Below are 20,013 nucleotides of genomic sequence, written 5' to 3'. Positions count from 1 at the left end.
ACAGGTACCTGAACTCACATGCACATACCTACACACACACACACACATAATTAAAACATTTCTTAAATTATTTTGCAACCACCACCAGAACAAATAATCCCAGTGGATGCATCAAAGGATGCTGAAACCATTGGATAAAGTTTTGTTGAGACACAAGATGATAACTGTGACGGTCTGAAAGAGATGTTCCCACAGATCCTGGGCACTTGAATAGTTGGTCCCAGTTGGTGGCTGCATGGGTCAGACTGGTGAGGAAGGGTGCCACAGGCTGCAAGCTTTGAGGTTTCAGGAGACACCGCCCTTCCCAGTGTGCGCTCGCTGCCTATTTGTGGATGTGCGCACAGAGCTCTCAGCTCTCCCTGTCCCCCCTCATGCCTGTGCTCTGCCATCATGAACTCCAACCCTCTAAAACCATAAACCCAGCCAAACCCTTCCTTTTATAAGCTGCCTTGATCACAGTGTTTTGTCACAGCAATAGAAAATTAACCAAGACAATAATACAATCTCGAAGTATCTCTTCTTAAAAAGTTACAAAGGACAAAAGCGACTAACCTTTTTAATGGAGAAACCTGGCAGGCAGACAATCAAATGGTGACAATTAACCTCAGTGAAGAAGGATGGGGCAACATCATGTTCCTGGAACTGTGCGTGAGAAGCCTCGCCACTCCTTATATTCCATTCCTTCCAAGAATCTCATCGTGGGGAGACAATTGCATAAACTACACTTTAAGGGCACTCTGAAAACTAATGGCCTGGGTTCCTTGAAGATATCCATATGCTGAAAGACTGAAAATGCTAAATAAACAGTCACAGTGTTGAGTATGTGTGCGTGTGTGTGAGCGTGTGTGAGTATGTGTGCACATACGTGCATGTGAGAGAGAGACTGTAGTAGTCAAAGGTCAGTTTCAAAATACTTGGACAAACTAGACAGTGCAAGTGCACACAATTAATTTAGCATAGTTTCCCATTTTCTTTCTGTATTCTCCCTCTCTCTTCACATTCACAGGCTTACCACAAGCACTGGATCTGGAACTTTCTTACCGCATAGACTTGCAGTGTCATACACCTGTGAGCTCCGGAAAGCAAATGATTGGGAGCAGTGAGGGGGTTCACGTGCACACATCACATCAGAATCCAACTGGTATGTTTGGCAGCAGGAAGGAACCTAAAGTGGAGCCTACAAAGATCGCACAAACACTAACACCCACTTCCTGTGCCCGGTCTCAACGCTTGGCTCAGACATAAATACAACTCTGTTGTAAAACATTTGAGGGAAGCAGTGTCAAACATCTCAATGGCAATTAATGGCTCCCTAGACTCCAAAAATCAACAAGATGTAGAGCATCCTACCAGCAAGGGGGGAGGGGAGACGGCTTAGCTCTCTGTGGAGTAGTAAGTACCCACCAATCCCCACCATGGGCCAGCCACCTCTGGTAATCCAAAGACTACCACACAACTGGTGAAGGGTCTAAACTTTTGGAGTGGGATGGGCCACTTGTAGCCGGCCAAGGTCTTCTCCACAGGCTGACTTACCTCGGTCCTTGTGATGTCTAGTTCAGACATCAGTTTGGCCATTTGCTGAAAATGGCATCAGCATGATGACCAACTAGAGGTGTCGCCGGCTCACCTCCACACATAAAAGTGACCAGAGCGATAAACAAACACCTCCATTGTAATCCAAGTGACTAAGGTGTCATGCTGGGGTACAGGTGAGGGGACAGCAGAAGTTCCAGAACACAGAAGTTCAAGATGGTCACTTGGAGATGGGAGTGAGCAGCTCAATTCTACACCCTGTTTTCCTAGTCAAATCGAGGATACACCTCTCCCTGTGGGAAAAAGTACGGAAGCCCTCAGTGGCCCCAAGCAGCACCCAGACATCCGTGGTCTTTGTCACTAGAGAACACTGAAATCCACACAGGCCTTCTGCAGCTTGGGAAGCAGCAGAGAGGTCTCATAGCTACACAACTCCAGGGAAGGAGCCTATAGTGTATTCTGCCATCCATCTGTGACCCAAGCTGTTCCTATCTGTGTCACCTTGAAGTTGAAGCTGCTGCTATAATGTGTCCTGTCCCAGGGAACCTTAATTCCTACACCTCTATCACCAAGCCTTTGTCATCATTGCACTACACTCACACACACGGTAACTCATCATCCCCATGCCAACCTACCTATGATGGCTCTGTGTTCCCTGGGGACAATAGGTTGCTGTCTCCTTCCCAGCCACTTGGTATTGGGCCCTGTCCTTGACTACTCAGAACCTAGGCCTGTAAGATAGACATGACAGTACATACCTGTTACCCCAGCACTTGGAGATAAGAGGCAAGGAATTCAAGGCCTTGGCTACATAACAAATTTGAGGCCAGCCTGGACTACCTGAGACCAGAAAGGGGTGAGGAGGAAGAAGGGAAAAGGGGGAAGAACCTAGGTGTAAAAGACTAATCATATTATCTTCCCAGTGCCAGATCACCATAGTGCCATGGTGATGGGGATGGGGATGGGGATGGTGATTTTGATGGTGATGGTGATGATGATTTTGATGGTGATGGTGATGGTGATGGTGATGATGATGGGGATAGGGATGGGGATGGTGATGATGATGGTGATGGTGATGGTGATTTTGATGGTGATGGTGATGGTGATGATCCATACTGGCAGCTAAAACCCTAGGACCCAAGTTTCCTCCAGAAATGAAGGAAAGGCAAGTGCAGTAAGAACCGCACAAAGCTAGCTGAAGCTTTCCGCTCACGCGTCAGTCTTCCTGCATTCCCGTTTCATGGATCCCTGCACATCTCTAGAATGTTCTACACCTCGGGTTTCTCAGCCATCAAATTGGAGTGTGTGTTTCTTTGCCAGCACCACGTGGCAGGGTCAGTGTGAGGACACTGGAACCTCGGAAGAGGACAGATGTATAAAAAGCTGTGACAATCTATGAAATAAAATCCCCCCAAACTGAGTCCTTTCTCACTGGTGGGACAAAAGGCCAGTGTTTTTTACTCAAAGAGAATTGCTTTCTTTCTGTCAAAGGATTGGCCACATCTTCCACTCGGTCAGTCCAGGAAAGAGCGGTGTTTTTGATGGACGTGAGATTTCAGATTCACCAAAATGGCTCAGGTGTCCCGTGTGACAACACCACGCAGGAAGTCCCAGGCCACCCAAGGAAAGTAAGCTCCTTGGCTGTTGACGTCTGCGCCTTTGCAATGACTTTCATCTCTATCTCAAGAATCTCAGCTTAAAGGAACTCGGTAACACTGAACTACTTTTGATATAATTTTCGATATCTTAAATACCTTTCTAAAAATGGAATTAGGAAAACATGCAATAGCACAAACCTGTCTGCTGCTGGAAAAAATAAGATATTTCATTTTCTATCACGAGATTCACTAGGGGGAAACAAACCCCAGGGAGGTGGTAATTGCAAGATAACACATTTGCCAAGTTTGGGTTCCGGCTTTGCAGATGGATAAAGCATTGTGAACTCCCTTCCCTCTCCTAGAGCCTTCAGGACTCCCTAATGTGAGCATGTGTGCACCAGGCAAGCTCCTTCCTAAGCACAGTCCAGAGCTCAGTGCACAGGACACTTCCTCACCTGGAGGGTGACGCCTGGAGGGTCACTCACTCCCTGTTGCACTTTGACTCCAAACCTTATACACTTATTTCAATGAATAACCGAAATTTGTCAGGTTTTCTTTGTTGTTTATAACACTCAGTATTCACAGTGGATCGCTCCTGAATGTGCTCCCTTTTTTCCTCCATAATTAACTTCCTGACAGCTAAAGCCTCCTCCTTGGACAGACGAAAGCCTTCCCCACACACTCCTCCACACACAGGAAAGCCTGTCTGCTCTGCTCTGAAGAGGCTATCTAGAAATGGCCTAGCCATCACTGTCTCTTTTGCCAACACCCTGGTATAAGACACCCTTGTCTCTCGTGCCTGATGACTGCAACATCTTTCATGGGTCCCTGTTCTGCCCTTTCCCCTGATATTTGTTCTCAACACTTATGAGGGAGTGCTGTGAAATGCAAGCCACTTCTACCCAAAACCTCCCCGAGGCTCGCTGGTCTAGGGAGGAAAAGATGGAGAACCTGATCTGGCCCTAGCTTTTCATTTGTCTCTCACTATGGTTTCTCATTAACATAGCACGGGGGAGAGGGAGGGGGTCTTTGCCGCGGTGTGGACAAGTGCTTGTGTGTGTGTGCACACGGGGCCAGAGATCAAGAGCCAGTGTCCCTCACTAGAACCCAGGGCTTGCCAGTTAGATAAACTAAGCCAGTAAGACCCTGGGATCCGCCTGTCTCTGCTTCTCCCCATCACTGGGATAACAAGTGTGCACTGCTAGACCCAATTTTTACTCTGGTTCTGGGACCTGAACTCAGGTCCTCACGTGTGCCCAGCAAGTGTTCCACCAACTAAGCCTTCATCCCATCCCTCATCTTCACTGTTTATACTCATCATTTTATCTGCTGGTCTTCAAATCAGTCAGGCACTCCCTGTGGGGGTTACAGGCTCTGCACTTCCTGTTTCCTCTGCTTGGACTGTTTTCAATAGGGCTCCATGGCCAAGCCCCTCACCTCATGCACACCTGTGCTCAAATGTTACCCTCAAACCACCTGTGTATAATTGCTCCCTTGCCCTCCTTCCCTGCCACGCTTTCCCTTTGTCACACCCCACATTTGTCACCAGCTGATGTACGCTATGACACTCACTGCGGTCCTTAACTGTTTTTACACCTTCTTCTCTCTCCAGAGCACACTGGAATCCTTTCCTTCCCATGCTGGACTTCCAAATGTGCCTGCCTAAATGTGCTCCTCTTGCTAAAACAGAATAATCGACATTAATGATTTAAAGGTATTTGGGGGAAGTTTGAGGTGCCCCGCCCATCATTTTGGTAAGCAGAAAATATGAAGCCTATTGGGTCCTCTTTAATACTTTAGCTACAATTTTAAATTTTAAAGTCATTTGTATTAAGAATATAATCACACCCTTAGTGACTGTGCATGCCTTTAATCCCAGCACTCAGGAGACAGAAGTAGGTAGATCTTTGTGATTTGTGAGACCAGCCTGGTCTACAGAGTGAATTCCAGGATACCCAGGGCTACACACACACAAAAATAAACCCTGTCTCAAATAAATACATACATATATATGTATTATACATATATATGTATATGTGTGTATATTATGTATATGTATATGTATGTATAGTGTGTGTATGTATGTGTTTAATCACAGCAGTCTTGGGGACAAAGGCAGGTGAATCTATGTTAGTTCAAGGCCAGCCTGGTCTACATATCAAGTTTCAGGACACATAGAGAAACTCTATTTTAAGGGAGCTTAGTTTAAGAGCCCAGCAAACACTGAAGAGGAATCAGTCTACCATTGCAACCTATGACCAAGGAGGATCAGGGATACGGCCAGGATGAGGAACCACAAGATTCAGTAAGGTAATAAACTGTTCCTCACACAGAAGGCATGAGATGAACCAGGGATGTCAGAGCAAGACAGAGTAGTCGAGGCCAAAGCAGCCACAGACAACTGTCATCCCTTCATGTCCCCAGCAACCGCATGCTGCACTTGCTGCAGAGCAGACACAGGACTCCACTCCTCTTGGGCAAGGACAAAATAAACATCTCAAAAGTTCTTTCCTGGAAGCCCATTTCTGAGATTGGAAACTACCTGGCATTACTCCGTGAGAGCAGACTTTGCAAAAACCACTGGGCTTCAGGGGTCAGAGGCAAAAACAAACAAACAAAAATGGCCGTTCTGCGTTTTTGTAGCCCCTGGTTTCTTAGCATCTGAAAATAAAAACAAAAATAAAGGAAGGATGGAGGGAGAGAGGAAGGGAGAAAGGGGGGAGAGAGGGAGGGAAGGAGAGAGAAAGAGAGACAGACAGACAGAGAGACAGAGACAGACAGACAGACAGACAGACAGAGACAGAGAGAGGACAATACCTAGTCCTACTGTGAATGCAGTAGAACAGCTCTGCCAGGACTAGATGCTCTCACCCACCTGAGTCAATCCTAACAGTCCCACCATCTCTCTGTGAACTCAGTGAACTTAAACTGAGGGACCCAGCATGGTGCCACTGCTCACCAACCCTGGTGACTCAAGTCCAACCCTCAGAACCACAGGGTAGAAGGAAAGGCTCCCCTCAACTCTTGTAAGCTGTCCTCTGGCCTCCACGCACACACACAACACAAACAATATAAGCATAAATGTTAAGAAATATGTGGCCGGGCAGTAGTGGTGCTCGCCTTTAATCCCAGCACTTGGGAAGCAGAGGCAGGCAGATTTCTGAGTTTGAGGCCAGCCTGGTCTACAGAGTGAGTTCCAGGACAGCCAGGGCTACACAGAGAAACCCTGTCTCGAAAAACCAAAAAAATTAAATAAATAAAAATAAAAAAGAAAGAAGTGAAAGGATTTCCCCCAAATCATCTAAAAAATATATACATAAAATCAAATTCTTATCAACTTTAAATTTCCTTAGAGTACTTTATAAAAAAAATAATCATTTTCTTCAACTTTAGCAAATGCCAAGTGATTACAATGAAGGTCTCTACCATTTCGTTTTAGATTTCTTAAAATAATAATAATAAAATGAGCCAGACCTTGTGGCACAGGCCTATGACCCTAGCTATGTGGGACTGCTGAAGCAGGAGAATTGCAAGTTCAAGGCCAGCCTGAGCGACTTATTGAGACCCTGCCTCGCAATAAAAAGCTTTAAAGAGGCCAGTATGAATGTAGTTCACTCGGTACAATCCTGTCTCCAGTACTATAAGAAAATTTAAATAGTAATAAACCATGGAATCCAAATTATGAATAGTCTCTAAGTTAAATGTTACTGTGCCTCGAAATTTTGATAAAAAATTAAAATTGTTTAACTTACTTGCTCAAATTATGCATGGTAGCTAAATAGAGAGTTAAATGGTAGTCAGAATATATAACTCCTTAAGAGGGGGAGGGGAGAGAGCGATCAAAACCTATTACATATGTGTAAGAAACTGTCGCCTGGGGCTGGAGAGGTATCTCAGTGGTTCAGAGCATTAGCTGTTCTTCTGAAGGACCTGCGTTTCGCTCCCTGCACCCACATGGCCACCCACAACCATCCTCTGACCTGCTCGGGCCACAGGCACACAAACACAGTACACAGACACACTCGCAGGCAAGCACTCACACACATAAAATAAAAATAAAACTTTTTTTTTTCGAGACAGGGTTTCTCTGTGTAGTCCTGGCTGTCCTGGAACTCACTCTGTAGACCAGGGTGGCCTGGAACTCAGAAATCCACCTACTTCTGCCTCCCAGAGTGCTGGGATTACAGGTGTGCACCACCATCGCCCGGCTTAATAACCCTTTTTTTTAAGATGTAGATTTTAAGAGGATGGCTGGAGAAATGGATCTGCACTTAAAAAAAAATCAGCTGCTCTTCCAAAAGACCTAGGTTCAGTACCCAGCACCCACATGGCAATGCACACTGCCTAAAACTTCAGTTCCAGCGGATCTGACGGCCTCTTCTGTCCTCGCAGTCACCAGGCACTCAAGTGATACACGGATATAAGTGCAGGCAAAACACTTATATGCATAAAATAAAAATAAAATTAAAAAAAGAAACTGTCTCATAACAAAACTCACACACACACACACACACACACACACACACACACACGAATCTTGATAAGCTAAACATAAGAAAATCACTCCAGTATCTAATTCAAGGTTGCCACCATTCCCCCCAACATGCTCAGTAAAGAGCAGTAGTCTTTCCCCTGAGTTTCATATCCTGACCGCACCAGTTAAAATCATTAAGTTGTCAGTGCTTTCTTCTCCCCTTGGTTTTACCACCTAACCCCAATCTGCAATTTCTAAATCCACAAAAGCCTGAATAATCACCGAACGCACATCAGACCCATAACTAAGTTGGGGACCCCTTCCACACAGGGGATAAATTCTGGGTGACCCCCATCCTCCTTCATATCTTCTTGCTAAATAAAAGTTCAAAGACTTGCAGGTTCCTTCTTACCACAGTTTTGCGCTCGTTGCTTCCTTTCTTTCTCCGACAGGTATAATTTCGGATTCTGCTTCTGCGCCTTCACCCCGCCTCTCCCTCTGTCCACCTCTTTGCTATCTGAAGTTACTCTCCTCTGTTCCCGTACGCCTCTTTGCCCATGAATGAAAGCGATACTTTTATAGGCCAAGCACAGGTGGCATGGTACCTGGCCTGTAAACCTGGGACTTTGGAAGCAGAAGGATCAGGAGGTGTTCGGGGCTTGCCTGTGTTACATAGCAAGTTCAAGGCCACCCTGGGCTACAGTGAGACTATCTCAAAAGAAAAAAAAATCAAAATAAACAAACTTTGCAAAGAAAGACAAAAAGAGGAGAGAAAAGGGAGAGAACATTTGTAAAACCAAATGAAAACAATTACATCCACATCAATACTTAGCCAGAGTGTGATGTCTGGTGAAACCTAGATTCGGAACAGCATTCAGTCAAAACTTCCGTGCAATCCCTTTCAATAACTGTTCAATATCCCAACGAGGCAGTTACATTCAGTGTTGGGTAAAACGTGATAGTGTGACAAATTTGAAGATAAAGCTATTGCAGTCATTTAAAATAGGACATCTGTAGACCCTCACCAACTACTGATTTCGGGTTTTGTTTTGTGTAATTCATAATAAAAGGTATTTTGTGTGGGGGGAGGGGACTAAAACAAAATAAAGTGTACATCAATGAGCCTAGCCTAGGAAAAGGAGCTGGTTCTTACCTGACACACCCTAGAGGCTGGCTTCTTCAGTCCCTCCTTATCCTCATCACTGCAGAGCCTGGGAGAGCCTGGGAATCCCCGAGCACACAGGAAGCCTGGAGGAGCACTGACACGCCAGCTTTCCCAGTGTTTAAGACTCTCCAGAGAGGGGCGGAGAGCGGCTGTTTATGCTGTGATGCAGGGCCTGCACTCGTGCATGCTTTATTGCCATTCACCAAAAATGGTCATTGGCCCTGGAAACACCGGCCTTGAAAAACGAATACACAAAATACCAGGGAGAACGGTCTCCAAAGAATAATAATGGGGAAAATAACACAAATGAATCCAACTTTTTTTTTCTATTCTAATTAAACTCTGAAGGAAAAAAAAAATTTCATCACAACTATTACTAGTTTAATGGTTTTTTTACTTTCCAGGAAGTCTCTAAGCTTGTCAAGTTTCTTGAAAGCATCCATTGTTGCATCATCCATAAACCCACATACCCTCTAGCAAAGAATCCTGTGCATCCTTGATCTCTGCACGATGATATAATGGATGGATAAAGAAAAAGAATAATAGCCGGTTCCCTCTTCTCAGAGGATGGTGAGTTGACAAAAAAAAAAAAAAAAACATACAGAATTAAACTGCTTTGATGGAAGACCTAACAACTGGCTTAAAGGAGAAAGATTTGTTTCTTTCTCACATAGGTAGCGTCTTTCTCACATAGGTAGCCTGTAATCCCAGCGCTTGGGAGGCAGAGGCAGGCGGATTTCTGAGTTCGAAGCCAGCCTTGTCTACAGAGTGAATTCCAGGACAGCCAGTGCTACACAGAGAAACCCTGTCTTGAAAAGAACCAACCCCCCCCCAAAAAAAGAAAAATAATAAATTGGACAAGGACAAGCAGTGCCTGCATTTCTAACATTGGCCTAGGGAATATCAGCATTCACTTGACTGCTCTAAAAAGAAAATACATGACAATCAGGTTAAGAGGCACACAGAGTCAAAAGAAATAGATTCATGTGCACATGTATGTGTGCATGAGTTATACTAGATTGTTCCAGCTCAATTTTTGCTGCTGTGATAAACACTATGACCAAAAGCAACTTGGGGAGGAAAGGGTTAATTTTATCTTAGAGTTTACACTCACCAGGAAGGGAAGTCAGGGCAGGAATTGAGGGATCTGGAAGCAAGAACTGAATCAGAGTCCATGGAAGAATACTACCTACATGCCTGCTCAGTTTGCTGTCTTATACAACCCAGAACCGCCTGCCTAGGGACGCCACCGCCCACAGTGGGCCAGACCCTCCCATAGCGATCTTCAATCAAGAAAATGCCTGACAGCCTTGCCTACAGGTCAATCTGATGAAGACATTTTCTCAATGTCTTCTCAGAGGATGGTGAGTTAAAAAAAAAAAAAAAAAAGTACAGAATTAAACTGCTTTGATAGAAGACCTAACAACTGGCTTAAAGGAGAAAGATTTGTTTCTTTCTCACATAGGTAGCGTCTTAGTTAGGGTTTTATTGCTATGAAGAGACACCATGGCCAAGGACAGCATTTAACTGGGGCTGGCTGGTGTCATCTGTTCCGTCCATTATCATCATGGCGGGAAGCATGGTAGCATCCAGGCAGCAGTTCTGGAGAGGAGCTGAGAGGTTTACATCTTGATCTGAAGGCAGCCAGGAAGAGACTCACTTCTGCAGGCAGCCAGGAGGAGGCTACCATTCCACACTGGACAGAACCGAGCATAGGAGGAGACCTCAAAACCCACCCCAACAGTGACACACTTCCTCTAATAAGGCTACACCTCCTCCAGGAAGCCACACTTCCTCCGACTGTCATTTCCCATGGGTCAAGCATTTTCGAAGCATCACAGGTAGGTGTGACAGTCAGCCTGTGGCTGGCATAGCCAGGGCATTCAAGAACTGACGCTAATGCAGACTGCTGTGCTCGACAGCTGCTACCTAAGAGTCTTACAAGCGATACCTAGGTAGCCAAGAGAAGGGTCAAAGGGCTAAGCCCAGAGACTTCCCTAGACAAGAAAAGCAGAAGTCCATGGTTTCCACTCTTGTTCTGTTAGTCAAAGAATGGACACTTACCACATCCAGCTACAAAGGAATTAGTGGGACTTGTTCTCGCCTCAGTTCTGTTATCATGTGAGAGAGGCATGAGGTTATACAAGGGCCAAGGGAATTGGATGTCATCACCATTACAGTTTGGACATATCAGTATCACCATTATCTTAGGACCTAAGGGCGCATGCTCAGCATGAAGTACTATTTAGTCTCTGGCATAACTATTTGAGAAAATGGGGTCAAATGACGTTTCCTGAAATAAACTGTCACTTGAAAGACAGCCTGTCGTTAAGAGAGTTGAATTCTCATTTCTCAATTTTTTTTCAGACTTGATAAATTTGACAGAAACCTAGAGAGCCTCCTACTCGGAGAATTAGCCCCAAATGATGGAACGGGTCATCCTTCATCACCTGTGACATGGGGCTAAGAGGAGCAGGATGCTGCTCTGATTGGGACCAGGGTTACTTAGCATGTAGGTGAGACAGAGCCATTGCTCATTAAGTGCCCCGAATTCCTGAGAGAAATAAGTTACAGTGTCTAAAGTCCTGCCAGACAGTTAGGCTCAGATACTTAAGGCCAAATACATAATGTTTGTGCTGCCTGCACACTAGTCTGGTTCTCAGCCTTGCTCCACGAAGCTTCTTCTCAGCAAATATGATAAATCAGGAGACTCGGCAGCTGGTCAAGGTGCCGAGAGTGAGTGACTGTTTGAGCATCCATCTATATTACCCGTCCAGAGCTCAGGGAGCACCCTGGAAGGCAGGATGTGGCCATTGCATTCAAAACTGGGCCTGTCAACACTCAGCCTCGATCTGGGGATGCGCATGATGCCCCGCCCTCCTCGCCCCTGGAGCTACCATGCTCAGTCCTTCTGGGAACCCTCTGAGAAATTATACAGAATGGCCCTCGGAGGCCACATCTTGAGGAACAACTGCTGCCTCTCACTGATTGCTCCACAAGGGTAAAGCCTGGAGTTTCCAAGCTACCCTATGAGTAGGCTTAGTAAACTCCTTGCACAATGGAGAAAGTCCTGGCGCTGTGGTGTGGAAGCTCAAGGCAGGAGCTGCATCCTTGTGACTTGTTCTGGCCGCCAGTGGGAGGCCAGTGACTTCAGGGACGCTCTGAGATCAGGATCCGGATCGTGGATCATCAGCATACTCACACTTGCTGTTTTCAAAACAAATGTTCTCTCAGAGCTTCCTCCTTCTGCTCACACGGTCTAGTCTCACCAGGCCTGAGACCAAATTCCCAGATTAGAGTCCACAGCCTTCACCTTTTGCTGCTGAAAATGCCAGTACCCACCACTGGCCTCTTGGGGGCGTCATGTGCTTGTTCCCTGCTTCGGGTTTCCTCGGAAACAGATTGTAAGCTGTTCAAGGAGAAAAATTATCTCATTTACAATGGCTGGCACACAGTAGGCTCTCAATAAATATTCCCAGAGCAAATAGGTGAACAGATATTCACCTTAGGAACTCTCCATATTCTTGTAGCTGTCGGGACATTTCCACCCCAAGTCACTTCCTGGTGTCACGCTAGGGAAGCCAGGCTGCTGTTTCCATGAGTCCCTGGTGCCCCCCACATCTGATTTCTACCAAGGAGGCTGTCCTCTGGGAAGCTTTTCTTTAAAACGTTCTTTTTTTTTTTTTTTAATTAACAAAAGGACATGAAGAAACTTGTGTTCAAAAAATATGGTGTCAGAAACTCAAGCGTTAAAAATCCCAGTGAGAATGAAACACCTCCCTCCTGCACAGAGCATACAAGCCATCTTAACACAGTCTGGATTTCCACCGCAGGTGCACAGCACCAGATACGAATTGGCACCCAGCTTTCGTGTCTTCACCTTGTAGTTTCCAAGGAAACAAAGATCTGAAGTTCTCATCTCAGCCTAAGTCTGATGTCAATCTCTGTATACACATCCCAGCTTGCCCTGAGCTAGCACACACTGCTTTGCTGCAATTTCATCCAAACCTCCCCAGTGCTTTGACAAGCCTTGTCTCCCTCTAACTGGCTAGGTGCCCCAAGGCCTCTCTGCTCTCTGGTGGGGGATCCCTCTGGCTCCTCAAATTAATCTAATTTTGTTAGACATCAGCATGGTCTTTATCTGATGAACTTTTTTCTTTTTCTCTAACCAGTTTGGGTGCAGCATGGTTGACTGGATCTAGTCTGCTAGTCGTTGCCATGAAAATCAGATAGAGACAGACAGACAGACAGACACACACACACACACACACACACACAATGGGCAGGTAAATGTCAATCAGAAACGAGTCAGGGTTATTTTTTAAAGACATAAACTTTCAAGGTATAATAGGCTTTGATTTCATTTGCATGGGGCTTTCAAATATGTTGTTACTGGTTGTTTTCCTTTGCCTTGCTGAGTGAGAGGAGGAGGAGAATAAGGAGGAGGAGGAGGAAGAGGAGGGGGCGGGGCACAAAGTCAGAGGCATCAGATCCCTAAGGAGACAGTTATGGGTAGCTGTGAGCTGCCCAGCATGGGTGCTGGAAATCATACTCAGGGCCCTCTGCAAAACAGTAGCCATTGTTAACTGCAGAGCTGTCACCTATCCAGCCCATGATTCATTTTGTTTGAGACAAAGTCACTCTGAAGTACAGGCCTGCCTGGAACTTACAGCAGTCCCCCTGCTTCAGACTTCCATGTGATGGGCTTACAAACCTGAGCCCCTATGTACAACCTGATGAGTTTATGAAAGAGGCACTCAGGAGGCAAAGGCAGGCAGATCTCTGAGTTCAAGACCAGCATGATCTACATCACGAGCTTCAGGCCAGCCAGTGCTACACAGTGCTAACCGCTCTACCAATGGGAAACTCTACCTTCAGCATCATGAGGAACTACCAATCACAGAAAACAGTCCATAGCTCACCTGATCCGAGAATCAGCATGTGGTCATGGCTGGCCAATAACAATCTTGCATTAGTCACCCCCACTACCATTACCACCACCACCACCACCACCACCACCACACACACACACACACACACACACTCACACACACATGCATATACACATATTCATATATACACATACCCACATACTCACATATACACAGGCACACTCACACACAGGCACATACACACACACATATGCACTCACACACATACACACACACACACACTTCATGCTATGAAGTTTTAGAGATGCATGCTGATATTTCCTGTTACCATGGTTTCAGTTTGGTCTCTGACTCTAAAGCGCAGAAGAAAAGGGGGAGCTGAAATCCTAGATTCTGGCCTTTCTGAGGTCTTGATTTCATTTCATTCTAATGCTGTTTTGTTCGGTCTTTATTAGGGAGTGGTATTGTTTATGAGAGTGAGCATATGACCTTATCTGCTTAAACTGGATCAAAGTAAATTTTGGTAGCTCACCATCAGTGATCACCATCTGATTTCTGCACAGATGCAATGAAACTTTTTCTGCAGGACTGCAAATCACGATTCCTGGCTTGCTATCCAGGCCATCCCTGAAAATGCATGGTTATGATGCTTCTTGTTAAGCCACAAACCTCATAAAACAGCATGGCCTCAGCCCGTCCTGTACTGCCAGGACTCCTGAAGTCAAGACCCAGCACCTAGGGAGGAAAATACATTTATGGTCACAGAATTTAGCTCCGGAACTGATGTATAGATTATGTAGTCAAAACCTTTGACAGGAAAAAGTAAAAAATAATAGTAAAAAAAAATAGTGGTTTGATTTGCCTGAGTCTCGTCACATGAGCCCTTCACAGAGGAGCTCTCTGAGTAACTGCGGTCCACTGGATTTGACCCCTTCCCATTCAGTGTGTCCCTTAACCTAGAAACTGCCTCTGGTGAGAACAACTCCACCATCCTTGACTGATAGGAAGAGGACTGTGCAGAATGGAAGGATGACCTCCAGGACGGAGGGAGGAAAATGAGGAAAGATAATGGGACGTTACCAAGGCAGTGATGCTACTGAAATCGTTTCAGAGCCTGGGCTTCACACCAGAAGGGTCACCCACTTCAGAAAAGGTAGAGTATTCATTAAGTCTACAGATAATTCCTAAGATTCAGTTATAATCCTCAATCTCTGGAATATAAAGATCTATATTTAAAACAAATCAGACAATGCTGGTCACAAATGTATAAGTTCAGTCAGACTCTGGTGGTGCACACCTTAAACCCAGCACTCCAGAGGCAGAGGCAGGGAGGGCTCTATGAGTTGAAGGCCAGTTTGGTCTGCATAGTGAGACCCTATCTCAAAGAACAAATAAGTACAAGACCTTACCTCAAAAATAAAAAAAAAAAAAATTTTAGCCAGGCAGGCGGATTTCTGAGTTCGAGACCAGCCTGGTCTACAGAGTGAGTTCCAGGACAGCCAGGGCTACACAGAGAAACTCTTTCTTGAAAAAAAACAAATCCAAAAAACCAAAAAAAAAAAAAAGAAAGAAAGAAAGAAAGAAAGAAAGAAAGAAAGAAAGAAAGAAAGAAAGAAAGAAAGAAAGAAAGAAAAGAAAAAAAAGGTTGTGCTGGGATTACAGGCATGCGCCACCACCACCCAGCTTAAAATAAAAAATTTTTAAAAGGCTGTTCTATAACTCAGTGACAGACTACTTTATCGTGTGGGAAGCCCCCCACTCCCAGCAAAGAAGAGAAAGTGACAAAGATGACTCTTCAGTGCTGGTGATGTGGTTTAGTTGATAGAGTATTTACTGTGCATCCACAAAGCTCTGACTTCAGTCCCCAGCACCACCCACAACTGAGCATGACAGTGCATGTCTGCAATCTCAGCCTCTGGGAAGCTTTTGGTAACAAGAGGATCAGAAGCCCAAGACCATCCCTAGATACATAACAAGTGTAATGGTAGTTTAACAATCATGACCGCCTGTGACAACGTGACCCGAGACAACCAGTCAATGGTCTCTCTGAAGTTAACATTAAGTAAACTTAATAGGTTTAGTTTTTACTATCAAAAGAAAACTACCCATGGGGCTGAAGAGATGGCTCAGTGCTTATCAGCACTGGCTGCTTTCCCAGAAGTCCAGGGTTCAATTCCCCCATGGCTGCTCACAAACATCTGTAACTCCAGTTCCAGAGGACCTGACACCCTCGCAGACATACATGCAGGCAAAACACGAATGCACATGAAATACGAACAAATAAATCACTTTAAAAAAGCTACTCATGTTGTTCTTTAAAAACACTTACCCAAAATAATACATGTGGATCTTAGATCTCATCTATGCCATAGGACAGCCCTTGTCAACCTGTGGGTCATGACCCCTTTGGGGAGTCAAATGGCCCTTTCACAGGGGTCACCTAAGACCATCAGAAAACACAGATATTTGCATTCTGATTCATAACAGTAGCAAAATTACACTTATAAAGTAGCAACAAAATAATGTTATAGTTCTTGTGAGGAACTATGTTAAAAGGTCACAGCATTGGGAAGTCTGAGACCCACTGTCCTAGGAGAAGCACATTGCTCAAATCTGAGGGACTCAAGCAGCATTTCATCACACGCCCACATGGCATATGGTCTCCACAGTCTGTCAGCTCCCTCCATCGCCAGCTAATATAAGGAATTTGAAAATTAACTTAGTGGCCACCGGAAATTAATTTTCTTTCATAAAATCAGTGAGGTTGTGGATCTGTGGACTTGATGCCACTAGAGATGTTCCCCCATCTTTATACCAATGGAATGTAAGAAGTTGCCCAGGGTACACACACAGGCAATTAATAGTCATCGTGCTTCAAGATGCCTGCCTGAGGCTCGCCCGGGGTTCCTTGGGAATGCCTGAGATTTCATTGTCCAAGTCCCTGATAGCGTCTCATTCGCACGGCCTCCCAACCCTACAAAGTGATCAGAGATATAATACTGTCATGTCACCCTCTGTTCCTGAAAGATCAAAGAAAGGATTCCTTCAAGTCTATAGCACAGAGAACCATTTGGAGTTGCTCACCAGAGCATGGGCAACAAACGGCCTTACTGCCAAAGAGCCCTCCCTTCCTGCAGATGTTAACTGCTCATGCATTCATTCCCAGGGAGGGAGGGGCATGCTGAGCTTCGCTGATTCCGTGACAATGTCCGCAGACCTGGTCCTGTGGAGGGGTTTCAGCTGAGTGGTCCCAGCTGCTCTGATTTATGGTGGCAGCGATCACATCCAGCCTGGAGGAAACAGCCGGCCAACTGAATCCTCTCCTCCCACTTGGCCCTTGTTTTCTAGCCCTCTGTTTGTCAAGGTTCCCTGAGCCTCGGGGAGGGTGAAGAGATGGAGGGTTATTTTCAGGCTGAGCACTGGACCGCTTTGACACAGTGATGGTCATTTAGACCTGGCAGCTTGACTCCAGCAATGCGCCTCTGCTGTGGCCACGACCCACTTCAGAAAGTGTCTCTGACCATGGCTGACCTCCGCAATCATATCGCGGGCTAAGTATAAATGCTTAGTAGGCAATTTGACAGGCACACTATATCCATTAAACACAGCCACACCCACAGCTCCCACACTAGGGCCTCAAACTGCTTCCGGGTACTCAGCCTGTGCTTCAAGTCGTCCCAACCCTCCGTTCCTTCCCTTCCAAAAGCAATCAGACGGATCCCACCCGTCCGAGGATCACGGTCTCCCAGGCAAAGCTTTGAGAGGCTCTTTCCTTTCTTCTTTAAGTCTTCCTTGGGGTTAGGGGTGGGGGTGTGGTCCAGAGACATGGCTCGGTGGTTAAGAATGCTTGCTGCTAGTCAGGCGGTGGTGGCGCATGCCTGTAATCCCAGCACTCTGGGAGGCAGAGGCAGGCGGATTTCTGAGTTCGAGGCCAGCCTGGTCTACAGAGTGAGTTCCAGGACAGCTAGGGCTATACAGAGAAACCCTGTTTCCAAAAAAACCAAAAAACCAAAAAAACCAAAAAAAAAAAAAAAGAATGCTTGTTGCTTCAGAGGACCTGATTTTGGTTCCCAACACCCATAGAAGACATCCTCAAAACAGCCTATGATTGTAGCTCCAGGGAATCTGAGGCCCTCTTGGTCCCTTTATGCATGGTCTCCAATCCCGTACACATACCCCACCTGACATGCATGCGCATGTGCACATGTGCACACACACACACACACACACTCACACACACACACAGAGCTAAAAATAAAATCTTTTTAAGTCCTGGCCCAGTAAGATGGCACTTGCCACTGAGCCTGCTGACCCAGGTTCAATCCCCAGGACTGGTACGATGGGGAAAGAGAATCAACTCCAGCAGATTACCCATGGACCTCCAAATATGTGCTGTGGAAAGTCTTTGTCCACATACATACATACATACATACTTACATGCAACTTAATTTTTTTATTTTAAAAACATCTTTTCTAACCTAAGCAGTCCAGAGGCAGAGTATTCCGCCACTGTTAAATACTTCTCTTCTGGAGCACAGAGCCCACATCCTGCTTCCTCTGAGCTGCAGCCGCTCATCCAGAACTAGGCTGGCCACACCACATGACGTCAAATGTGACAAGTGTAGCTTACTGATGGAGTGAGTCATCCCAGCAGACAAGGACCAGCATCAGCCCTACCTGAGGTGTGAGAAATGTGGAGAGACACTGACCTCTGGAGGCTGGGAAGGCAAACAGTCCTCAGCCATCCCTGCTACTCAGCCGTGTTCACACCAGAAGAGTCGGGTGAGGTAAAGCTGAGAGATATACTTACAAATAGCCGTAGGTTGGGAAAACCCTCCCTACCTGCCCAGGCACAAGCTAAGCCTTACCCCAAGACACCACAGGCTCTCAGTAGCACCCTTCATGCCCTTAATAAACCTGAATCTTGAGGTGGGTAGAGAATTTCTGTAGGGTAGGGATGATGGTGGATGATGATGGTGGATGATGATGGTGGTGGTGGTGATGATGGTGGTGGTGATGGTGGTGGTGATGGTGGTGATAATGGTGGTAGTGATGGTGGTGGATGATGATGGTGGATGATGATGGTGGTGATGATGGTGGTGATGATGGTGGTGGTGATGGTGGTGATGATGGTGGTGGTGATGGTGGTGGTGATGATGATGATAATCATTTTCCCTTCCCCTGTATTAAAGGTCAAAGAAGGCTTCCTTCTATCAATTCTGCCTCAGTTTCCTCTTTTCTGCCTTTGTCCACTCTTCCTGCCAACTCCAAGGCCAACATGAAAGTATTATTTTCATGTCATTTTTCCATTATGTTTCCTCCCTGCAAGTTCTTTCTGGGTAGGTAGCCATCTTGGTTAGGGCTTCTATTGCTATGATTAAACACCATGAACAAAAAGCAAGTTGGAGAGAACGGGGTTTGTTCAGCTTGCCGGTCCACATCACAGATCATCAAAGGAAGTCAGGACAGGAACTCAGGGATAGTATCCAGAGGCAGGAGCTGATGCAGAGGCCATAAAGGGGTGATGCTTACAGGCTTGCTCCCCATGGCTTATTCAGACTGCTTTCTTATAGAACTCAGGGCCACCAGCCCAGGGATGGCACCACCCACAATGGGCCCTCCCCCATCAATCACTAATGAAGAATGTGTGTTACAGGTTCGCCTGCAGACCAATCTTCTTAACTGAGGTTTTCTCCTCTTAGATAACTTTAGTCTGTGTCAAGTCGACATAAAATCCACACGACAGCTCAGCCTCAATTATATGTCTTTTCCCCCATTTCAAAGGCCACAGTTTAGCTAGCATGCATTTTCATCTCACATGACTTCCAGGGATAGCAATATGTTCTCCAGTCCCTCGGCCCTTTTCAAGGTATCTCTGGACTCACGTGATAGACCCCATTCACCAAAGAACCACATCATTCCATTCTATAAAAGAAAGTAGCCAGTGTCACCCCCAAACTCCTGCAGATACTCTACCTGCGGGTGGCTCAGCCTTAGTTACATGTTTTATTACATCTAACAGAGCCTCATGGCTGCCGCCAGAGCAAGACACACACCAGTGCATACCACTCGGGACAAGGATAGACCAAGGAGACAATTCCTCCCAAGACTAGCTTGGAGAACTAATGAGTTTAATTGGGGTTACTTAAAGGAGCATGGTCAACTTACAGGGGACCATAGTTCATAAAAATCTCCCCTTTCCTAGCAATAGCAAATAACTTAGATATCCATAGGAAAGAGGCAGGGCTTGTGTGCCTCATCTGTCTAGAGAGCACTCCCTCTTCCATGAGGGAGTGGTGGTGGACCTAACTTTATGAGGGTCCCATGTATCAGACCATAGCTGCTCTGATT

This window comes from Apodemus sylvaticus, chromosome 7, assembly GCF_947179515.1.
Source record: "Apodemus sylvaticus chromosome 7, mApoSyl1.1, whole genome shotgun sequence".
Taxonomy (NCBI): domain Eukaryota; kingdom Metazoa; phylum Chordata; class Mammalia; order Rodentia; family Muridae; genus Apodemus; species Apodemus sylvaticus.
Note: the sequence above shows the minus strand (reverse complement) of the source record.